The following is a 17317-nucleotide window of genomic DNA, read 5'->3' on the forward strand; positions in this document are numbered from 1 at the left end:
TCCTATCTTCATCACTTGGCAGGCTGATAGAAACTACAGAAGAATAAATATAAAGAAAAAATAAATGGGGGAAGAATTCACATGGATTCTGCAATCAAAAGGTAGTATGTCATAAGACTACTAGAAACCTTTTGAAGGCCTGACGACTTGTTGACCAACCCCAATTAAACTGGTACATAGCATTTAAGACTTCCAGAATGCCTTCAAACACATCTCTCACTTAAGACAAATTCCACTTAAGGATATTATCTACCATAAGGAGCTGAGAAAGGGTTGTCTGGGAGATTTTTAATAATTTAAAGAGAACTATATAATATGTTGTTTTATTAGAATAAAGAGAATTTACCAGGGATAAAATCAAATAAAATTGTATAGGTCAAAATACATAAAGCCACCATGAGACAACAGCTACCAAAGCAATAGTCTCCCAGTCAAACAAAATTATTCACAGGAGCTGAATACAGAAATCAACTGTGAAGAACTACAGAAGGATACCACAGTGCTGAATGCTTAGAAAGTATGGTAGGCAAAATCACTAGTGATAGATGCAAGGTAATGAACAGGTATAAAACGTTAACTACAGAAAGAGCAATTCCTCTAAAGTTGAGTCTAATATCCGTTGCAACTCTGTCACTCTTTCAAACCAAGTCTACTCATCATCAACCCAAAAAGGAAAAACAATACAAAAGAAGAATCAAGAACAACACAAAACGCATTTGTCACTACATAAGCAAGACACTAGTGAACTACTTTTTTTATCACAAGAGGCTTAGGTCACCCCCTCTTCAGAGAGGGAAAAACTGATGAGTTGCATGAACAGAAAAGTCTTCTCACTGGAAAAGCAAAACAACTCACAGCAGATGAAAAATCTGCAAGAAAAAAAAATACATAGGAGACAGAGAGCTATGCTCAGTGTCTTACAACACACACACAAAAAGGCATCCAATGAGATAATTAAGTAGGTTTAATAATTTATTGTGCAGAAAAATACTGTCTTCTTAACTGTCAGTTCCCACTGGAGAAGGCTACAGAGGCAAGAAATGCAACCAGTTCAAATAGTGATTGAGCAAACATGAAAATAAATGCACTGACAACTGAAACACACAGGTCCAAAGGCAACTCTACAAAAATCCCAAGCCAATCAGCTGAAAAAACAGATACACCTGCAGAAAAATCATGCTATAACTGCCAAGCTTCTATACCTAGACATCACTGTTAGCAAACAAGTAACCCAATTGTCTGCTAACCTAGTAAAGCAATTAATCTAACCAAATAGAGGAATAATAATATATCTTACATGCAGAAGAAACGTCACCTACTCAACGAGTCCCTTACCCACTTACCCAAAATGTGAATTCTGGCCTGTGGCTGCCAGGCTGACTGACTTCAGTTGAGGGAGGGTGTCAACATTTGGAAAAATTATCAGGCAAGAGACAGATCTGAACTCACCTCAAGGTCCTGTAAGGCTACATGGTATTAATGATCATCTCCTGCCTCTTCTTGACCATGACAATTTGTCTGACTTCAGTTACTTCCAACAGTTTTTATCCTTCCTTATTACAGAAAATAACTGTTTATCACTTCATATTTTGTAAGTCTAATGATCAAATAATCAGCCTGTTGCAGATACTACACACAGCTATCAAGAAGCTCTTACTCTGGCTTAAACACTATGCTGTAACATCTTGCTGCAACTTGGGAAGGTTCATTCCCTACACAACCAGATGCAGCCTACATACCATGGCTTTCTTGGGATATGAACATTTTGGGCAGTGAATAATAAATGCTGTGTATGGACAGACACCTACTATGTAAGCAGAACTCCATGGTAGCAAAAAAGATGTCGTAGGGCCCTTCCGGGTCACCAGACAAAAAACTCTTATTACAGGCAAGCACACAGTAAAACAAGTTTTGTTAACCACTCTTACAAATGAGGACAGTCAGACATTGGAATGGTCTCCCAGGGGAAGTGGTGGATTGCCCCACTTTGGAAAATGACAGGGTGCCCAGACATATCATATAAACAATAATATTAGAAGGGTTGGACCAGATGATCCTTGACGCCCTTTCCATTCAATTATTCTACTACTCTATGATTCAGTATTTTTGTTTGGTGGCTTTTGTTTTGTGTTTTTTCCCTCCTTATAATCTTCCTGAGGGTCATCTAGTCATCAACCCAAGCATCTTATGCTGAGATACATGGTGCCTCTGATTTACTGCCAACTTCTACATCTCTGACTTTAACAAAAGTTCTAACCTTTCTGAAGGTCCACACAGTTATCTGGTCCACAGACTCATTTTGTTATTCTATAATGTGGCACAGCTGTTTCTGCAATTGTGCACATAACCATAAAAAAAAGTTGAACCAGCTGACAAGACCTTCCCACTGGAATCCTTTCCAGGCAGATCAGTTCTCCCCTCCCCCAAAGAAAAAATCTCTGTGCAACAACACTAAAAGCTGTGCCTGAACACGACAAGGTTGGTGCCGCTGTTCTTTACTTCAGTGTAGACATCATTTCAGCAGACAGGATAACAGTGACAAGCTGATAGCCACAGGCACTACTCCACAACACTGCCAAGTACTGAGTAAAGCACTCCAAAATATAGGTGCTAACTAAAAATGAAGCAAGCAGTGAGACTGAGTATTAAAATGTGTATATCCACTGGTCACAATTAGTAGGTTACCCAAAACTTGTAAGACTTGAAGCAAACCTAACATACGACATTAGGACCACAATAACAACTATTCAACCAGCTTCACACACAAACCACATGAGTGAATTCAACAAAAATACTTGCATACTTTGGGCTACACTCAAGTGTGAGTATTCACAACAGCAAGGTAAAACAAGAGTCTTTTTAAAAATATTATACAAGAGTCTGAATAAAATTTAACACTAATTCAGTGTATTTATTTTGCTGTTTTTTAGAACACAGGTAAGAGCTTTCAGCAACAGGTTACTAAGCTTAGGTCCACAAATCTTATCTATCCATTGTCTGAGTACTATCATTACAAAAGCCCGGGATCTCATTACTTCAGCCCAGAAACAAATACTCCAGAAATTTTTTTCAGCTTCAAATTTCATCCTTTCCCCAGATTTTCAGAGCAGTTGTATGGATTCAAGAAATTAGCTCACTGCAAGTCATTATGTAACACCCAAAATTAGTCTGTCACACAGATTTCAGGATATTTAAGAGAAAAGCATATACATATGAAGACCTGTAATCCAGCAAGCAGCAACAAAGAACTGTAAAAAAGCAAGAAAAGAGAAAGAAATATTTTTAAGCCATTCAGGTCAGTAAGTTTTGGTTTTATTCACAGGACAAACTATTAACACAAACTATAGCTTGCTGAAAACAAGCAAACTTAATCATTATCTCCTGAGCACCTCAAATGCTCTGCAGCCACCAGTACTACATGTGCATGCTGACATTTGGTTTCCAACTGATATTTCCAGGAAAATTTTAATAACTTTACTTAACATAGCATCTTGCTTGTGTCCTTCTCCTCAACCAGTGCTAAGAATTGCTCCCCTGTATGTATGAAAAGTATCAATATTCAGGGTCAATCTCAAATTTGATTCTATTCAGGGTCAATTTTGAATGCAAGCATATCCACACCAAGCACCAATTATTTTCTAGTCTACTAACAGGGAAAATAATTAGCACTTGGCATACCAACTCATTGCAAAACAAAATCAAAGAGTTGACTAACTAGGTACAAGCTTTAGGACAGCCATACTGACCTGTATCCCTCTCCTTATAAAACCACTTTCAATGAATTTCATGGCTGTTTATTCATTAAAAGGTGCTGATGAGCAGGAACCCAGCACCACTTCCAGCCTTAAAAGCCATTATGCACAATGCAGTAGACAGCAAATTTTCCCTCCCTACTACTCAAGCTGCTTAAGGATATCCTTTATCATAAATGGAAGAAGTAAGGTGAAATAATACAAGGAACCAAGGACCCACAGAAGAAGTTGTATCTAAATGCTTATCTATTACTTATATCTAAATGCATATCTATTTCCAGGAAAGTAGGTAACCCTAGACCACAGCAACAGACTTGAAAGATGACCTAAGTGGAAAGGGAGGAGTACAGTAACACTGTGCTAAAGATACAAAAATAGGAAAAGGGTAAATAAAACATTGAAAAGTATAAATAAATAGTGTAAAGTGGTCTTGATGAAGCATGTAAGAGGCCAAATTGTCATTTGACATTTTAATTTTTAAATTTTAAATTCTACATTTTAAAAACTAACTCTTTCTAAGGAGAAAAAAATACATACTGAATGGCTAGATCAGAAACAGACCTGAGAACAGTAAAATTATTTAGATGTTGGGAGTGGGCAATGGCATACAGACCACTGATAAATGTCAGTGGATCACAGCATACATCTGAAAAACACATTTTACTCTTGCTCCACAGGGACCAATGAAGATTGAGAATTCAAAACTATTAAGTACTTAGTTTTTGCTAGCATTCAAGAACCTTGAGATAGCAATACATAAAATGCACAATCCTTTTAAAATACCATTTAATTATTACAAGCTCTAGGAAACAAGTTGGAAGTACTCTGGTAACTGACATAATGCAACAAATGCCACAAATTTAGAGTAGATATTAATGAGAAAAGGCTCTATAACAAAGTAAATATCCTATTTCATGAGAGGTATAGTTGCATTGGCCATACTTTCTATATGACTTTATCAAGATCAGTAACTGTACCAATCTGTGAGTAATATACTCAAGCAGCATGCCATCTTTCAAATTTGAAAAGTTACAAGCAACCTGAGATACAGCAAAACATGTATAAACCAATAAAATGTGACAAAAACCCAGAAAACAGGAAAGAGGAAATCTCCCATGAAAGAGGATGAGATCCAGTAGATCAACTACATTCTGCAGAATTGCGTGTTCAGAAACAGACTAACTTATTCACTGCAGTAATGCTGATTCTGTGAAGAAGTTAACTTGTTTTTTTGTGTTATTGCAGGAGGAGTGGTGGGGGAGTGTTGCCATTAACTTACAGTAATGCACTGCATATCAACGGAGAGCATCTTCCTGGTCATTAAATAGTATCCTACCTTAGTTTAAAACACTAAATGTCATAAAGCAGCTGATGTTAGAAGAGAACCCTAGATATCACCTTATCAAACCCATCCCATCTTAAGAGCAATAACAAGTAAGAAATGAGATTAATTTTCAAAGTTAAGTCAGGTTGTTAAGGTCATACCGAATAAAGTTTTCAATATCTACAAGGATACAGATTTCTCAGCTACTTTTGGACACCCCTCATCCAATGTTTATCTTAGCTATTCAGAATTTCTTTTTTTGCTACTTCTGCTCATTACCTGCCATTCTATCACCATGCATCTCTGAGAAGAGCCAGGCTTCATCTTCTTATAGCTCCCCATTAATTAGTTGCAGACAACAGCAAAATATCCTTTTGGCCTTTTCATTAGACTGACCACACCCATCCCTCTCTGCTTTTCCTTTCTTAGGTGCCAAGCATCCAGCCTCCACTGGACTTACTTGAGTATATCAGTTGTCTTCATTATAAGAGTCACAGCCAGTACTATTCTCATAGATTTTAGAAAAGAAAATGCTTTACTAACAGCCAATAAGAACTTTTAATGTTATTTTTCATTAATGCTGCTGCTTCTTCGGGTGTTTTGGTTTTTTTTCTTTTAAACTAGCATGCAGCATGAAGAAAGCAACTGCATGGATAACTGGTAACCATCATGCCTAATGGCACAGACAGTTACTCAGTGACATATTGCACAAATCTTCTTAATTTAGCAATTTAAAAGCCTTTCTTTTTACTTTTGCACGTGCTGAGAAAAACAAAAGGCCCTCATGCAATAGCTCATAAATGAACATGAACTTGTAGATCAGCCCTTTTCCTTGTCCTTAACAACAGCATCAGCCAGTAGTCTCAACCATATTTTTTATCCTGGAGAAGTATCAGCAAACAACCTAGTATTTTTGGCCCAGTATGGACAAACTTCTTCAACACAATTCACCTGTAGTGATTAGCATTCAATATATCTAGTTATTCAGAACAAGAAAAACTGAATTTAAGGGAGTACATTAACACTATGATGGGCATTAGAGGGAAAACTATGCAGTCTGTGACCAACCAAACAGCCAGTAAAACTACAGAAGAACAAAGGAAAGAAAACCTTAGTATCATGTACAAAAAGGTGATTTAAAAAGGAAGGGAAAGAAAAAATAAAAGAGAAAATAGTTCCAAGATCTATGCTGAGGGATGTTGATGGGAAAATGGGAGCCAAGGAAAGAATGGACATGGTCAACAAGGCAAGGTTGCCTTGTTGGGCTGCACTTGTGGGCTGGCTGCAAGCTATGTTATGCAAGCAAGACTCCAGTTTAACAAAGTAGTTTTAAAAAGTAAAAGGTAGCTTCACTTTTAGACAACAAACATGTATTGTACTGGCTAAGGCTGCAGTTTCACAACAAACCACATCCAGCCTAGGTCACAACCACTGTGGTTTTGAATTCCCACTCCATGCTCCCACTTTCTCCAGGGCAACTCTTTCTCCCTAATTGTTACGGGTCAAAACAGAGCAAACATCCAACACACACACAGCTCCCCCAAAAAAGAAGCCGTTGTGATGATTCATGGAACTAAACTGATTCCCAAAAAAAGAAATGGAAAAGGTCAGTGCTGGTACAAAGAGGACAATGAAAACCTTAAGTAAGGGTGGTTTGAACAGCAAAATGCAATCAAGCATATATGCCTACTAGAACTTATCTCCATGAAAAATACCCTGTTATAGCACTTGTTCTAAGCCAGTACTTTTCTGAGTCCAACTCTTCAATAAAGATCTACAGACCATGAAGTGTATTCCAAGCCTTAAAAAAAAATTAAATAAAAGAAAAGAAAACCTATTTAACTTTGCTAGTGTGGAGCTTTTCAAATTCCTTTTAACCTTTTGCCTACACAGCAGAAAGTGATGACCTGGGAAGTTATTCCAGCTCTTAACCCAACTCTTGATTATCCTACCTGCTGAAAGGCTACACACTGCTCTCTGTCTGAATTTGTATTCCTTAGGCACTACAGAAAGAAATTAAATCTTTAACACTGGGGAGGAGATAGAAGCACCCCCTTAGCTAATCTGTTAATGGACACATGGCCTCTTCTAGAACAAGGTAAGTCACACCCTAATCTATTATGTCTTGGGGAACAGATTTGAGTCTGTTAATAGAAAGCAAGTTTTACACTCATTAAGCCATTTTTTGAGGTTTCCTCTGAACTCTCCAGTTCTTCTTAATTACTAAAAAATGGTGGACTTAGTTCCGATCATAACTCCTGTACTCAGATAAACTCAATATTACTGTTTGCTAATTCTTTGGCTAGAAGTATACATAATGATGGCCATGAAAAAACAGAGACAAGGGCAACAATTCCAAAATACTTTCAAGATTTGTATCTGATAAAAAACAACCAACCAACCTTTGTGGTGCTCTACATTTTCTGGGGCTTATACTTTGCAATTATTTTTTATTACATGTATACAGACAACTTCTTAACCTCGCCTTTCTAGATACTATTTGACTACTTTAATAAAGCACCTCCTACCAGAACAAAACCTCACCTTCTGAATGAAGATTTGCCAAAAATAACACAACCATCACAAGGAAAAGCTGAACTCCCCAAAACTCATGCATACAGAAATAGTAGCTATTAATTTAAAAGATGTATGGTTAATTCCTAAATGTATAGAGGTTGGTGTATTAATCATAAATTCTTGCTCAAGCAAAATGATGAAATAATTTCAGGTGTAACAGCACACTAGGTCTTCTTCCCCTTTACACACACACAAAACTTAAAAAATAATAAAGAGGATAAAAGATAACAGACACGGATGCCACACCCATATAGTGCAAACCTTATCACAGGCTGCTAGTAGCCAAAGTCAGGGGCTACATTGTGCTAGCCACTGTACAAACACAGAATAAGACACTTCAAAGAGCAAATAAACTAAACATAAGGGACAACAGATGGAGAGAGACAAACAAGAGAATACAAGGAAACAGCACCACTGTAAACAACAGTTAGAATTAGTTATTGTTCTAAGGATGGTGTGTTGAGTTCCAGGGTGACAGGAAAGGTGGTGGTTTCATTTAGACTTTAGAGGGCAATGTTTCCTAAAGTTAACTTCTTTTTGTTGTACCAGGCTGCAACTTCACTAAAGGCTGCACACAGAGAACTTCTCCAAGAATGAGGAGCATCACAGAAGAATAAAATCGCACTTAAAATCTCATTAACAACAAAAAGAGAATACCCTTCATAGCCAAACCCAAACATAACCTGCTACTTTTACAACTATAAAACCTAACATGCAAAAAGACCAGACAGTCTAAGTAGAAGACAAAATTACTCTTGCTCAGGATTCTGAAGCTGTATCAACAAAGCAGTACCTTTTTACTGCAACTGTAAGAAAAAAATGTTACAAGCTACCAAGATCAAAGTAAAGGTATGAGATTTAGTCATGTGATTTATTAACACAACTAAAAAACTGTCTATTAACAATTAAGAGACAGCTCAGAAATGGAAGAATTATGCAGTCTTTTAGAAGAGCAGTATGTGCTGTGTCCAGAAGGGCTAGATTATGGGCTTAAACCAATGTTCTCATGACTATGCTGTCCACAAGCACCAGACAGCATGGAGAGCTTTCCTTTGGGGAAGGATGGATTGCCTTTGTGACAGCAGTCTGAGCTAAAGGCCAGACATCCACAAAGAGAAATCAGAGGTACACACTGAGATGTAGCTGGTATAGAAGGCAGCATGTTCACAAGTCCAGAAGAGAGAGATACTTCAAGGTCATGCATACTGAGATGACAGCTGAGTTTATGAACGAGATTAACAAAATAACTTACAGAGAAACCTGACATAGCACTAGGGGTAACTGCCAAACTGCAGAGGTCTTACAGGGACAAAAAGAAAAGGAACTCTAAAAAGAACTCATGTTTAGAACTGAGATTTTCACTGAAGTTTAACTTTCAAGGGGAAGGGGGGTATTAGGATGACATCCTGCTTAGCATGTATCTATAAGTATTAAAACTAATGGGTAGGAACTGTGCCTTGATAGACAGGGCACATAAATCTAGGTATTAGGGCTTTTAGAAGTAACAGTGACACAAACTGAAGGATTCTGACAGTCTTGTATGAGTAAAGGAATTTATGATCCTTATACAGTTAAGTACGAAGTACGAAATTAATTTAGTTTAGGTAATGCAGTAACATTAAGTGTTATGTATATTAGAGTTCAAAAATTATTATTTCTACATAACAGCAATACATGATTAAGTAATCTAATTACAGAACTTAAAGCAAACAAAAAAATGCCACAATACTCTTGTGTTAGGCAGCATGGTTGGGAAGAGCACCAGTAACACCCAATGACTCTTCAAACCATTACTGCAGCTCGTCTGTTCAGAGCACTGGACACTTGGTTCTGTTCCCCTGCCTCAGTGACGAATTCCTGCCATCCCCATCAGATTACTCTCCAGTAGCTGAATGTGGAAGGGGCAGAGAAGGGAATTATTATGAAGGTAGTTCAAAAAAGCTTGGGAAACAGAGAGAAAGATGGAGTACTTAAACACTAAGATATATTTACAAAGTGCAAATAGCCTCCAAACAGAACAATCTTGTCACTGAAGACTCTCCCCTGATCACCAAAGTGCATAAACTCAGTTAATTTTAACTATGTTGGACTAGCAAAATCTGAATTGTCACCAGAACTGTAAACATTAATCACAATAACTTTGCTCAGATAGCAAACTGCAGTAAAAAAACAGTTTTGGTCACTGAAAAACCCAATCCACATGGTATTTCAAGTGATGACATGAGAATCCCACAGTGAACAGTTAGGATACAACCTGTCTATTAAGGACAGTCCTTTACCTCACGTGATCTCATGTAGTGCAACTACTGATGTTCTCACATAATCCAATTTCACACGTGTGTGTGAATCCCATTGAATTCTAGTGGCAGAGTTTACAAACAAAATATTTTGTCTTAAAAATTGATAATTTCTAGAAGCTCACAGAGAACAAGCACTTGAAATTGCCAAAACAATTTACATATAAGTAACTGGAATTGAAATGACAGAATCATTTGTGATTTTAAGGATCTTTTCCAACCTCAAGTCCAACTGTTAGCCTAACACCACTAAACCATGTCCTCAAGCACATTTTCATGTCTTCTAAATACTTCATGGATGATGACATAACCCTTTCCCTGGGAAGCCTGTTCCAGAGCTTCACAACTCTTTCAGCTAATAAATTTTTACCAATACCCCATCTAAAACTTCCCTGGCACAACTTGAGGCCATTTCCTCTTGTTCTGCTGCTTGCTACTGGGAAGAGATTAACACCTACATCAATCCAACCTCCTTCTGGGTAGCTGTGGAGAGTGATAAGGTCTCTTCTGAGCCCTTTTCTCCAGACTAAACAACCCCAGTTCCCTCAGCCACTCCTCACTAGACCTGTGCTCCAGACCCTTCATCAGCTTTGTTGACCTTCTCTGGACACACTTCAGCCCTTCAATGTCCTTTCTTGTAGTGAGGGCCCCAAAACTGAGCACCCGATGGAGGTGGGGCCTGACCAGTGCCAAGTACAGAGTGACAATCCCTTCCCTTCTCCTGCTAGCCACACTACTTCTGATACAGGCCAGGATGCTGCTGGCCTTCTTGGCCATCTGGGCACACCACTGGTTCACATTTAGCCACTTCAACCAGAGCAGCAATGAATGCTCCTTAGTCATCTCAGTGGGGGTAAGGGATGGAGATCCACACAGCAGCAAAGATGCAAACCAAAGAAACACCTCAGAACAGTCACATAATAGCTTCTCTGCCACAAAAGGCAGTGGATTCAGTTGCCCTAATGAAGCACATCTATATGAATGGACACAATGTGAGCAACAAACAGCAGCTGGAAGTCATTTGTGAAGCTGGAAAACTATGAAATAAAGTAAGTTAAGGAGTTAACTGATGTGGACGTACCACAGAACTTCATTCCAAAAGTCTCACACTGCTCCCTTCTACCTAAAATTTCTCTTGGAAGTACAAAATACCACCTGACAAACTTACAAAACTTGGTCCAAAATGAAGAATTTTAATACAAGCATCTGAATTGAACAGATAACTCATATAGCAAGTTGGCATGTGTTGCCAACCATATTTACCAGCATCACACAAGGCATGCTACAAGTATGGAAGGAAAGCTAAGTTTCCTCTGAATGGTCATCTCTCAGAAACCTAATTATTATCCTGGAGCATTCACCTAGTAAGATTACATCACTGAGATGAAGTTAAAAAGAAGTTGTAAAAAATATACTTTCAATGCTTAAGTTAAACTCAACCATTTCAGCAGACAACAAAACTTCAGTAGCATACAAGGCTTTAAGGATCTTGTAAGGCAAGCAGTACATCAAACTTCTCAGAAGGCACAGCATACCAACACTCTGAACTTCTAATTTCAATCAGCTTCCACAGCTAGGTTGAGTTCATATTTATTTGTGATGTACATTTCTTCCAGGGAAAAAGAGTTCTCCATGAACAGTGGATTCTCCATTAGTACCAATACTTCATAAAATTTCTTCACAGAACTCCTCATCCTGCTTTTGTTGCAGAATGCTGCAGAGCTTCCAACTATCAATTAGCTCCAAACTCACACAATATGACAGCTTCAGTAAAATATTCATGATATGCTGGACAAAAAAAAAAAAAAAAAAAAAGGTAGAACCAGTTTTGGTCTCAAAGCTCTCCATATACTTGAAAAAGCTCTGTAGAAGACAAAGAAACTTACTTTCACTTTTTCCCTGGCAGTTGTACATTCTTCCTGATTCAAATCCCTCTTAGCAAGGGTAAACAACAGTAGATGCAATCATATATTTGAGGTAAACCCTGAGTTGCTGGAGTGAGTTCAGAGAAGGGAAAGCTGGTGAGGGATCCAGAGAAGAAGTCCTATGAGGAGAGGCTGAGGGAATTGGAATCATGTAGTTTGAAGAGGCCAAGAGGAGGCTATTGTTCTCTACAATTGCCTGAAAGGAGGTTCTATGGAGGTGAGTGCTGGCTTCTTCTCTAAAGAAAGGAATAGGTCTAGAGGAAATGGCCTGAAGTTGCACCAGGGGAAGTTTAGACTAAATATTAGTAAGAATTTCTTTACCGAGAGAGTAGTCAGGCAGTCGAATGGGCTGCCCAGGGAGGTGGTGGAGTCACCATCCCTAGAGGTATTTAAAACCCATGTAGTTGAGGCACTTCAGGACATGCTCTAGTGGGCATGGTGATATATACATATATTTTATTTTTACTTTTTTGTAGGGGAGGGATGCTGATGGTTGGATGGGGTGCTCTTTGAGGTCTTTTCCAACCATGACAATTCTGTGACTTTGTGAAAAATATAAAGCTAACTTATTAAATATTCTAATTAAGACAGTCTTCTATTAAAAGAAATTATTTCGTTTAACTACCTAACAATGCGACACCACCTCCATTTCACAAGTTGTGGATGAGGAACTTGGTTTCTAGAGCAGACATTGCAGTAGTAAGCACTGAATACATTTTGTTTCACAACAGCATGGCCAATCACATGCCACAGGATAGGCTTCTTACCTCCAGTCACATGCTAGAGGAAAGGCTTTGTCACTACCACCACAGTTGGAGAAGAAAAACGTGCCATCTAGTAGGGTGCTTTTGTGCAACATGTTAGTGTAATTCACAAACCAGCTGGCAATTGCTTATTGAGGTTTACTGAATCTTGGCTATACAGCTGTTCTTGGCAGTATTCTCATCTTTTCATAGACAGCCACAAAAAGCTGCAATAATTTTTTCAAACCAGCTCCAATACTCAACATCCTTTTTCACTGTCTTCCAACACAACAGCCTTCCTCCTTCCAAAGCACTATTTGCCTTCATCACTCAAAGATGTAACTTTTCTAACAAGAGGAAGCATCAGAAAAAGCAGAACAGCTGTTAGATTGAAATGCATAATGAATCAGGAGTAAAATCAGATGGTAGCTTTATATCCAAGATACAGCAAGAGTTAAAAAATTATAATTAAAATTTAAATGGTACAGTAATAAGCAAAGGTTTCAAATAGCCCACTTTGTTAAAAGGCCATAAAAACTCGTAGTATCTTTCATAGGGTTGGTAATTTTAGAAGCTCAGAATAAATGTAAATTTGATGCCTTTCTCCTAAGCAGTGAGGTTTTGCAGTGAAACATTTATTCTTTGTATACTTTAGCCACCAAAAAGTGACAAAGTTGCGATCTATGCAAACTTGGGAAATCTGCTAGGTAGAATGGCAAAAGAGAGGAAAAAAATAAAAGACAAAAAGAATATTTCAAGATACGAGTAGAGGGAAAGACTACAGGACCTGAGCGCCCCTGTCCCCGAGTGAAGACTCCAGAGCACAAGGCTGGCCTTCCCTTTATGTTTTGTTCCCGGGCTGCACGCTCCCACCACCGCCCGGCGGGGCCCAAGGCGCTGATCGCGGCGGCCTCTGGCGGCGGCCCCAGGAGGGCCCCGTCCAAGCGCCGCAGCTCCCACCACCTCTTCCCATGCGCACTCCGTCTCACTTTCTCCTTCGCTGCACTACTTCGCGATTTCTGAATCTCCCGTGGAGAATTAAGACAAAACAAAACAAACAAACAAAAGACCCAAAAACACAAGGGGGGCAAACAAGTGTCAAACTACACCCCAATCTTACAGACAGCGATCAGCCATCAGGCTCTCCTCAGCCGGCCTAACACCCAACAGAGATGACAATCTGCTTGGAAAAATTCCACCACAGAGGTGAAACACCGAGTATCTTCAATTTTAAGAAGCTATGGGTTTACCCAGTGACCTCCAGCTTTTTGGGGAAAGGGCAAAGCTGATGGCTCATACACCCCACCAAGGTCCACAAACTGCCAAAGCTACCCAACAGTAACCCTCGAGCAAATCTGCGGGTGTAAAGAACCAGCGCGAAAGCACAAAGAGAAGAGACTGGAATATCCTCTGCAAATTGCTGGGTTATTTTAAACCTCTCATTCCTCTTCTTACCTTCAAGATATGCGGGACACAGGATGGGAAAAAGAGCGAAAAATTTTTAAAGATGGCTAAAGGTGTCTCGCCTGTGGTTTTAATGCACGCTGTAAAACTCTAGAGGGCACCCGAAATATGCCCTCCCCCTCCCTCCTGAGCCGGGTAACGTGAGCAGCGGCAGGAGCCCGTCGTCTGCTTGCCGGAGTTGGTATTGCAGGAGCGATGTCTGCAGCAGCAGCGCCCACCCCGAGGAGGAGCCGCCTCACAGCCATTACTGGGGCTTCGCCCCAGGGCAGCAGCTGCTGGACCCAGGAATTTCCCCACCCAACCCTGGAGGCCCTTCCCCTGCCCACGGAGAAAACTGGGGGGTAGGCTCGAGCCCACCCTAAGCAGGTCTAGAAGGGGCAGAAACAGATACGTAAATAGCACTCACAATGGAGCTCCCTCTCCTTGTTGGTCTCTGCCAAGGCTGCACCAAACTGGGCTGGAGCCTAAGGGAAAGAGATGGGGTTAACCCGGGGCAGTGGGAAGCAGGCAGCGCCCCCGAGCAGTATTTCCTACGCCTGGCGAGGGCAGGTACCGCCTGCATCACCCTCTACTTCCCTTTAATCCCAACCCTTAAAATAAATCAACCAATCCATCTAAATTGCCCTCCCCGGGGCGGTGGGGTACTCCTCAAGCACACCTACGCCGCCTGCACCCACTGAAGGAGAGGGGACAAGGAGCCGCCCCGGGCTGGAGTAAAGGCAACGGCGACACCCACGCCGGGGAGCAGATATTACCTGCTAACTACCCTAAGCTGCCCTGAACCGGCGCCCGGGGGGTCACAGGGCCCTCAGCAGCGGCACCTCAGCGCCAGACCGAAGCCTCGGCTCCGCGCACGCTGTCGCGGCAGTTGCCCCCGGTCTCGGGTTTGCCCCCCTGCAGTCGGTCAGCAGCACTGCCGCCTCCTGTCCGCCATTAGAGAGACCCAGCCAAACAATACGGGAGGGGAGCAGCGACGGCGGCTGGATCCGCGGAGCGCTGGGCAGGAGAGAGAGGGAAGCACCCGGGGGGAGGGGAGGGGGCGGCGAGGGCGGTGGGTGGGGGAGGCACCGGGGCAGAACAACAGCCGAAGGCCCGCCGGGGAAGGCAGAGAGGGTGTTAAAATAGGAGGCGCTAAACCAGACCCGGCCCTTCCACCAAATGCCCCTGCCCCCCCCCTTAGGGCTTGCCCCCGGATGCCCCCCATTTACCCCCGTCGCTCATCTACAGGCCACGATGGCTACCCGCGGGGCTGCCCCCGGTGCCGTCCGCGCCCCATCCACTGTCGCCAGAGGTGGCGCCGCGGCGGCGGCGACACCGTGGGGTACTTAGCCCGGGTAGCTCGAGGGACGGCGGCTGCTCTCCCTTCCCCGCCCTGGGGGCAGTTCCGCGCCACCAACCGCCGGCCAGCCCGCCCCTGAAGCGCAGCACCCCGCACCCCCACCTTACCCGGCTCCCCGCCGCTCGCAGGCACGGACCCCCCCGCGAGGGACGCACGCACTCTGCGCTACTCCTCCGGCGTCTCAACTCTAACTCGGTCCAGTCCCGGGCGAAGCGCAGCTGCTAGCGAAGGGGAGGAGGAACCGGGCCAAGCGAGCTCGGGGGAGATCCGCCTCCCTGCCCCGCTATTGGCTCCCTTAGAGGGCGGGCTCTGGCGCTGAGCTAGCGGAGTGGGTGGGCCGCCCATCCATCAGCGCCGCCCGTAGCCGGTTGACCCTATAAACTGCCAATCTTCCTCCTGGCCATGCCCGGGGTTCTTCCCACATTGATCCATCAGGTTTGAGGAACCCGGATCGTTGTCCACCGGATCGTTGCCCACGTCCGAAGGCTGTGCTCGCAGTCCCGGCGCAGCGCTTTGACAGCAGCAACTTGTAGAAGTTTGCGCTGCCGCCACGCCGTGGCGGCCGCACTCCGCCGGCGGGGAGGTTGCGCTGCCCATCTTAGCCTTGCGCTCCGTCCCTCTGGGCGCTACAGCCCCAGCCGTGGGGCGCGGGCTCACCGGGCTCACCTATCCCTTTCTGCCCCCCGTCGCCCAGCGATACAGATGGCAGGATTCCTCTGTGGTCCTCCGAGAGGTCCCACCCTCTCCTTCCCCCATCAGGGCTTTGAACCTGGGGCCATTTCCATGAGGGACAGAGCGTGCATAATGGAAGCGCTCCCAGAGGGGAAAGGGAGAAGGCGCACGTATCCCCGGGAGGGCGCCTCCCCCGCAGCCTGCCCCGCCGGGCAGCGCCTCCTCTCCGCCGTCTCCCTAGGACGCCCTCCTGCAGCCACCCGCTGTGGGGGAGGGCGCCATGTCAGCTGCCAACATGGCTCCTGGAGTAGCTGGTGGAGGTGGTGGTGGTGGTAGCAGTGGTGGCGTCCTCCATTTTGTCGGAAGCTGCTGCGGGGAGCTTGGGACCAATTCAAACCAATGTGAGGTGCGGCGGGGCGTCCATTTGAGGCGCCTCTGCCCTAGCTCCCCGCGAGAAGAGGAGCTGAGTGCCCTCGGCCGTGCCGCGGGCTGGGTAAGAGTGCTCGGGGCGGCGACGGCAGCCAAGCGCCAGGAGCCAAGCTCTCCGCCCGCCCTCCGCCAAAATGGAGGATGCGCACTTCCCTTGCGCGGCTCCTTCCCCTCGCGCTAGCCATGGAACTCAACGCCCGCTCCTTCGAGGACCTCGGGAGCTCAGCCTCCTATCTTGCGCGTTGGCCGCGCTCTGTCCCATTTACTCATCCTCCTTTGTCCAGAAGAGGGAGAGAGAGAGAGCAAATAGCCGCCCTGCTTTCTCTAGCCAGTATCAATTCGTGTCAACCCTTTGGAGCAGTGTCCCCCGGCGAGAGCTTCTTGCCTGCGCAAGGAGCCGAGTTCCAGCTGCTGGCGCCATTTCCAGACCGGAGCTTCCCTCAGCCTGGGGAACCCTCGCAGCATTTTAGCTCTCGAGCGGCGAAGTCACTGAAGGGCTCGTTCCTTTAGCCATCAGCCTGCTTGATGGGTTTGGCTAACAACATTCACGTGTGGGAGAGACCAGAAATGCTTCCATTGGCACACTGCATCTTCTTTCCTCCTGACAATGCCATTCGGAGATGTAGGCTTCAGCCACCAACTCAAGCCAAAAGCTCTCCCAACATAATCACTCCATGTTGTTGATTGGGATTAATGTGTTGGGTTTTTTTTTCATACCATCCTAGCCATCAGATGAATCTTGGAAGGACTACCTGGTGTGGGAGTAGAAAGTTACCCTAGGGCTGGTGGCAGCTT

General features: G+C 43.4%; 1 protein-coding gene across 1 annotated transcript in view; it reads right to left on the minus strand.

Moving 5' to 3' along the window:
* Positions 1–15661, minus strand: part of ZMYM2 (zinc finger MYM-type containing 2) — an 83640-nt gene extending 67979 nt beyond the window's left edge. Inside the window, 2 exon segments of the mRNA XM_030461179.1 lie at positions 14489–14546; positions 15529–15661. The gene's annotated coding sequence lies outside the window, so the exon portion shown is untranslated.
* Between the last annotated feature and the right edge of the window lie 1656 nt (positions 15662–17317).

The sequence above is a fragment of the Calypte anna genome, chromosome 1 (genome assembly GCF_003957555.1).
Source record: "Calypte anna isolate BGI_N300 chromosome 1, bCalAnn1_v1.p, whole genome shotgun sequence".
Lineage (NCBI taxonomy): Eukaryota > Metazoa > Chordata > Aves > Apodiformes > Trochilidae > Calypte > Calypte anna.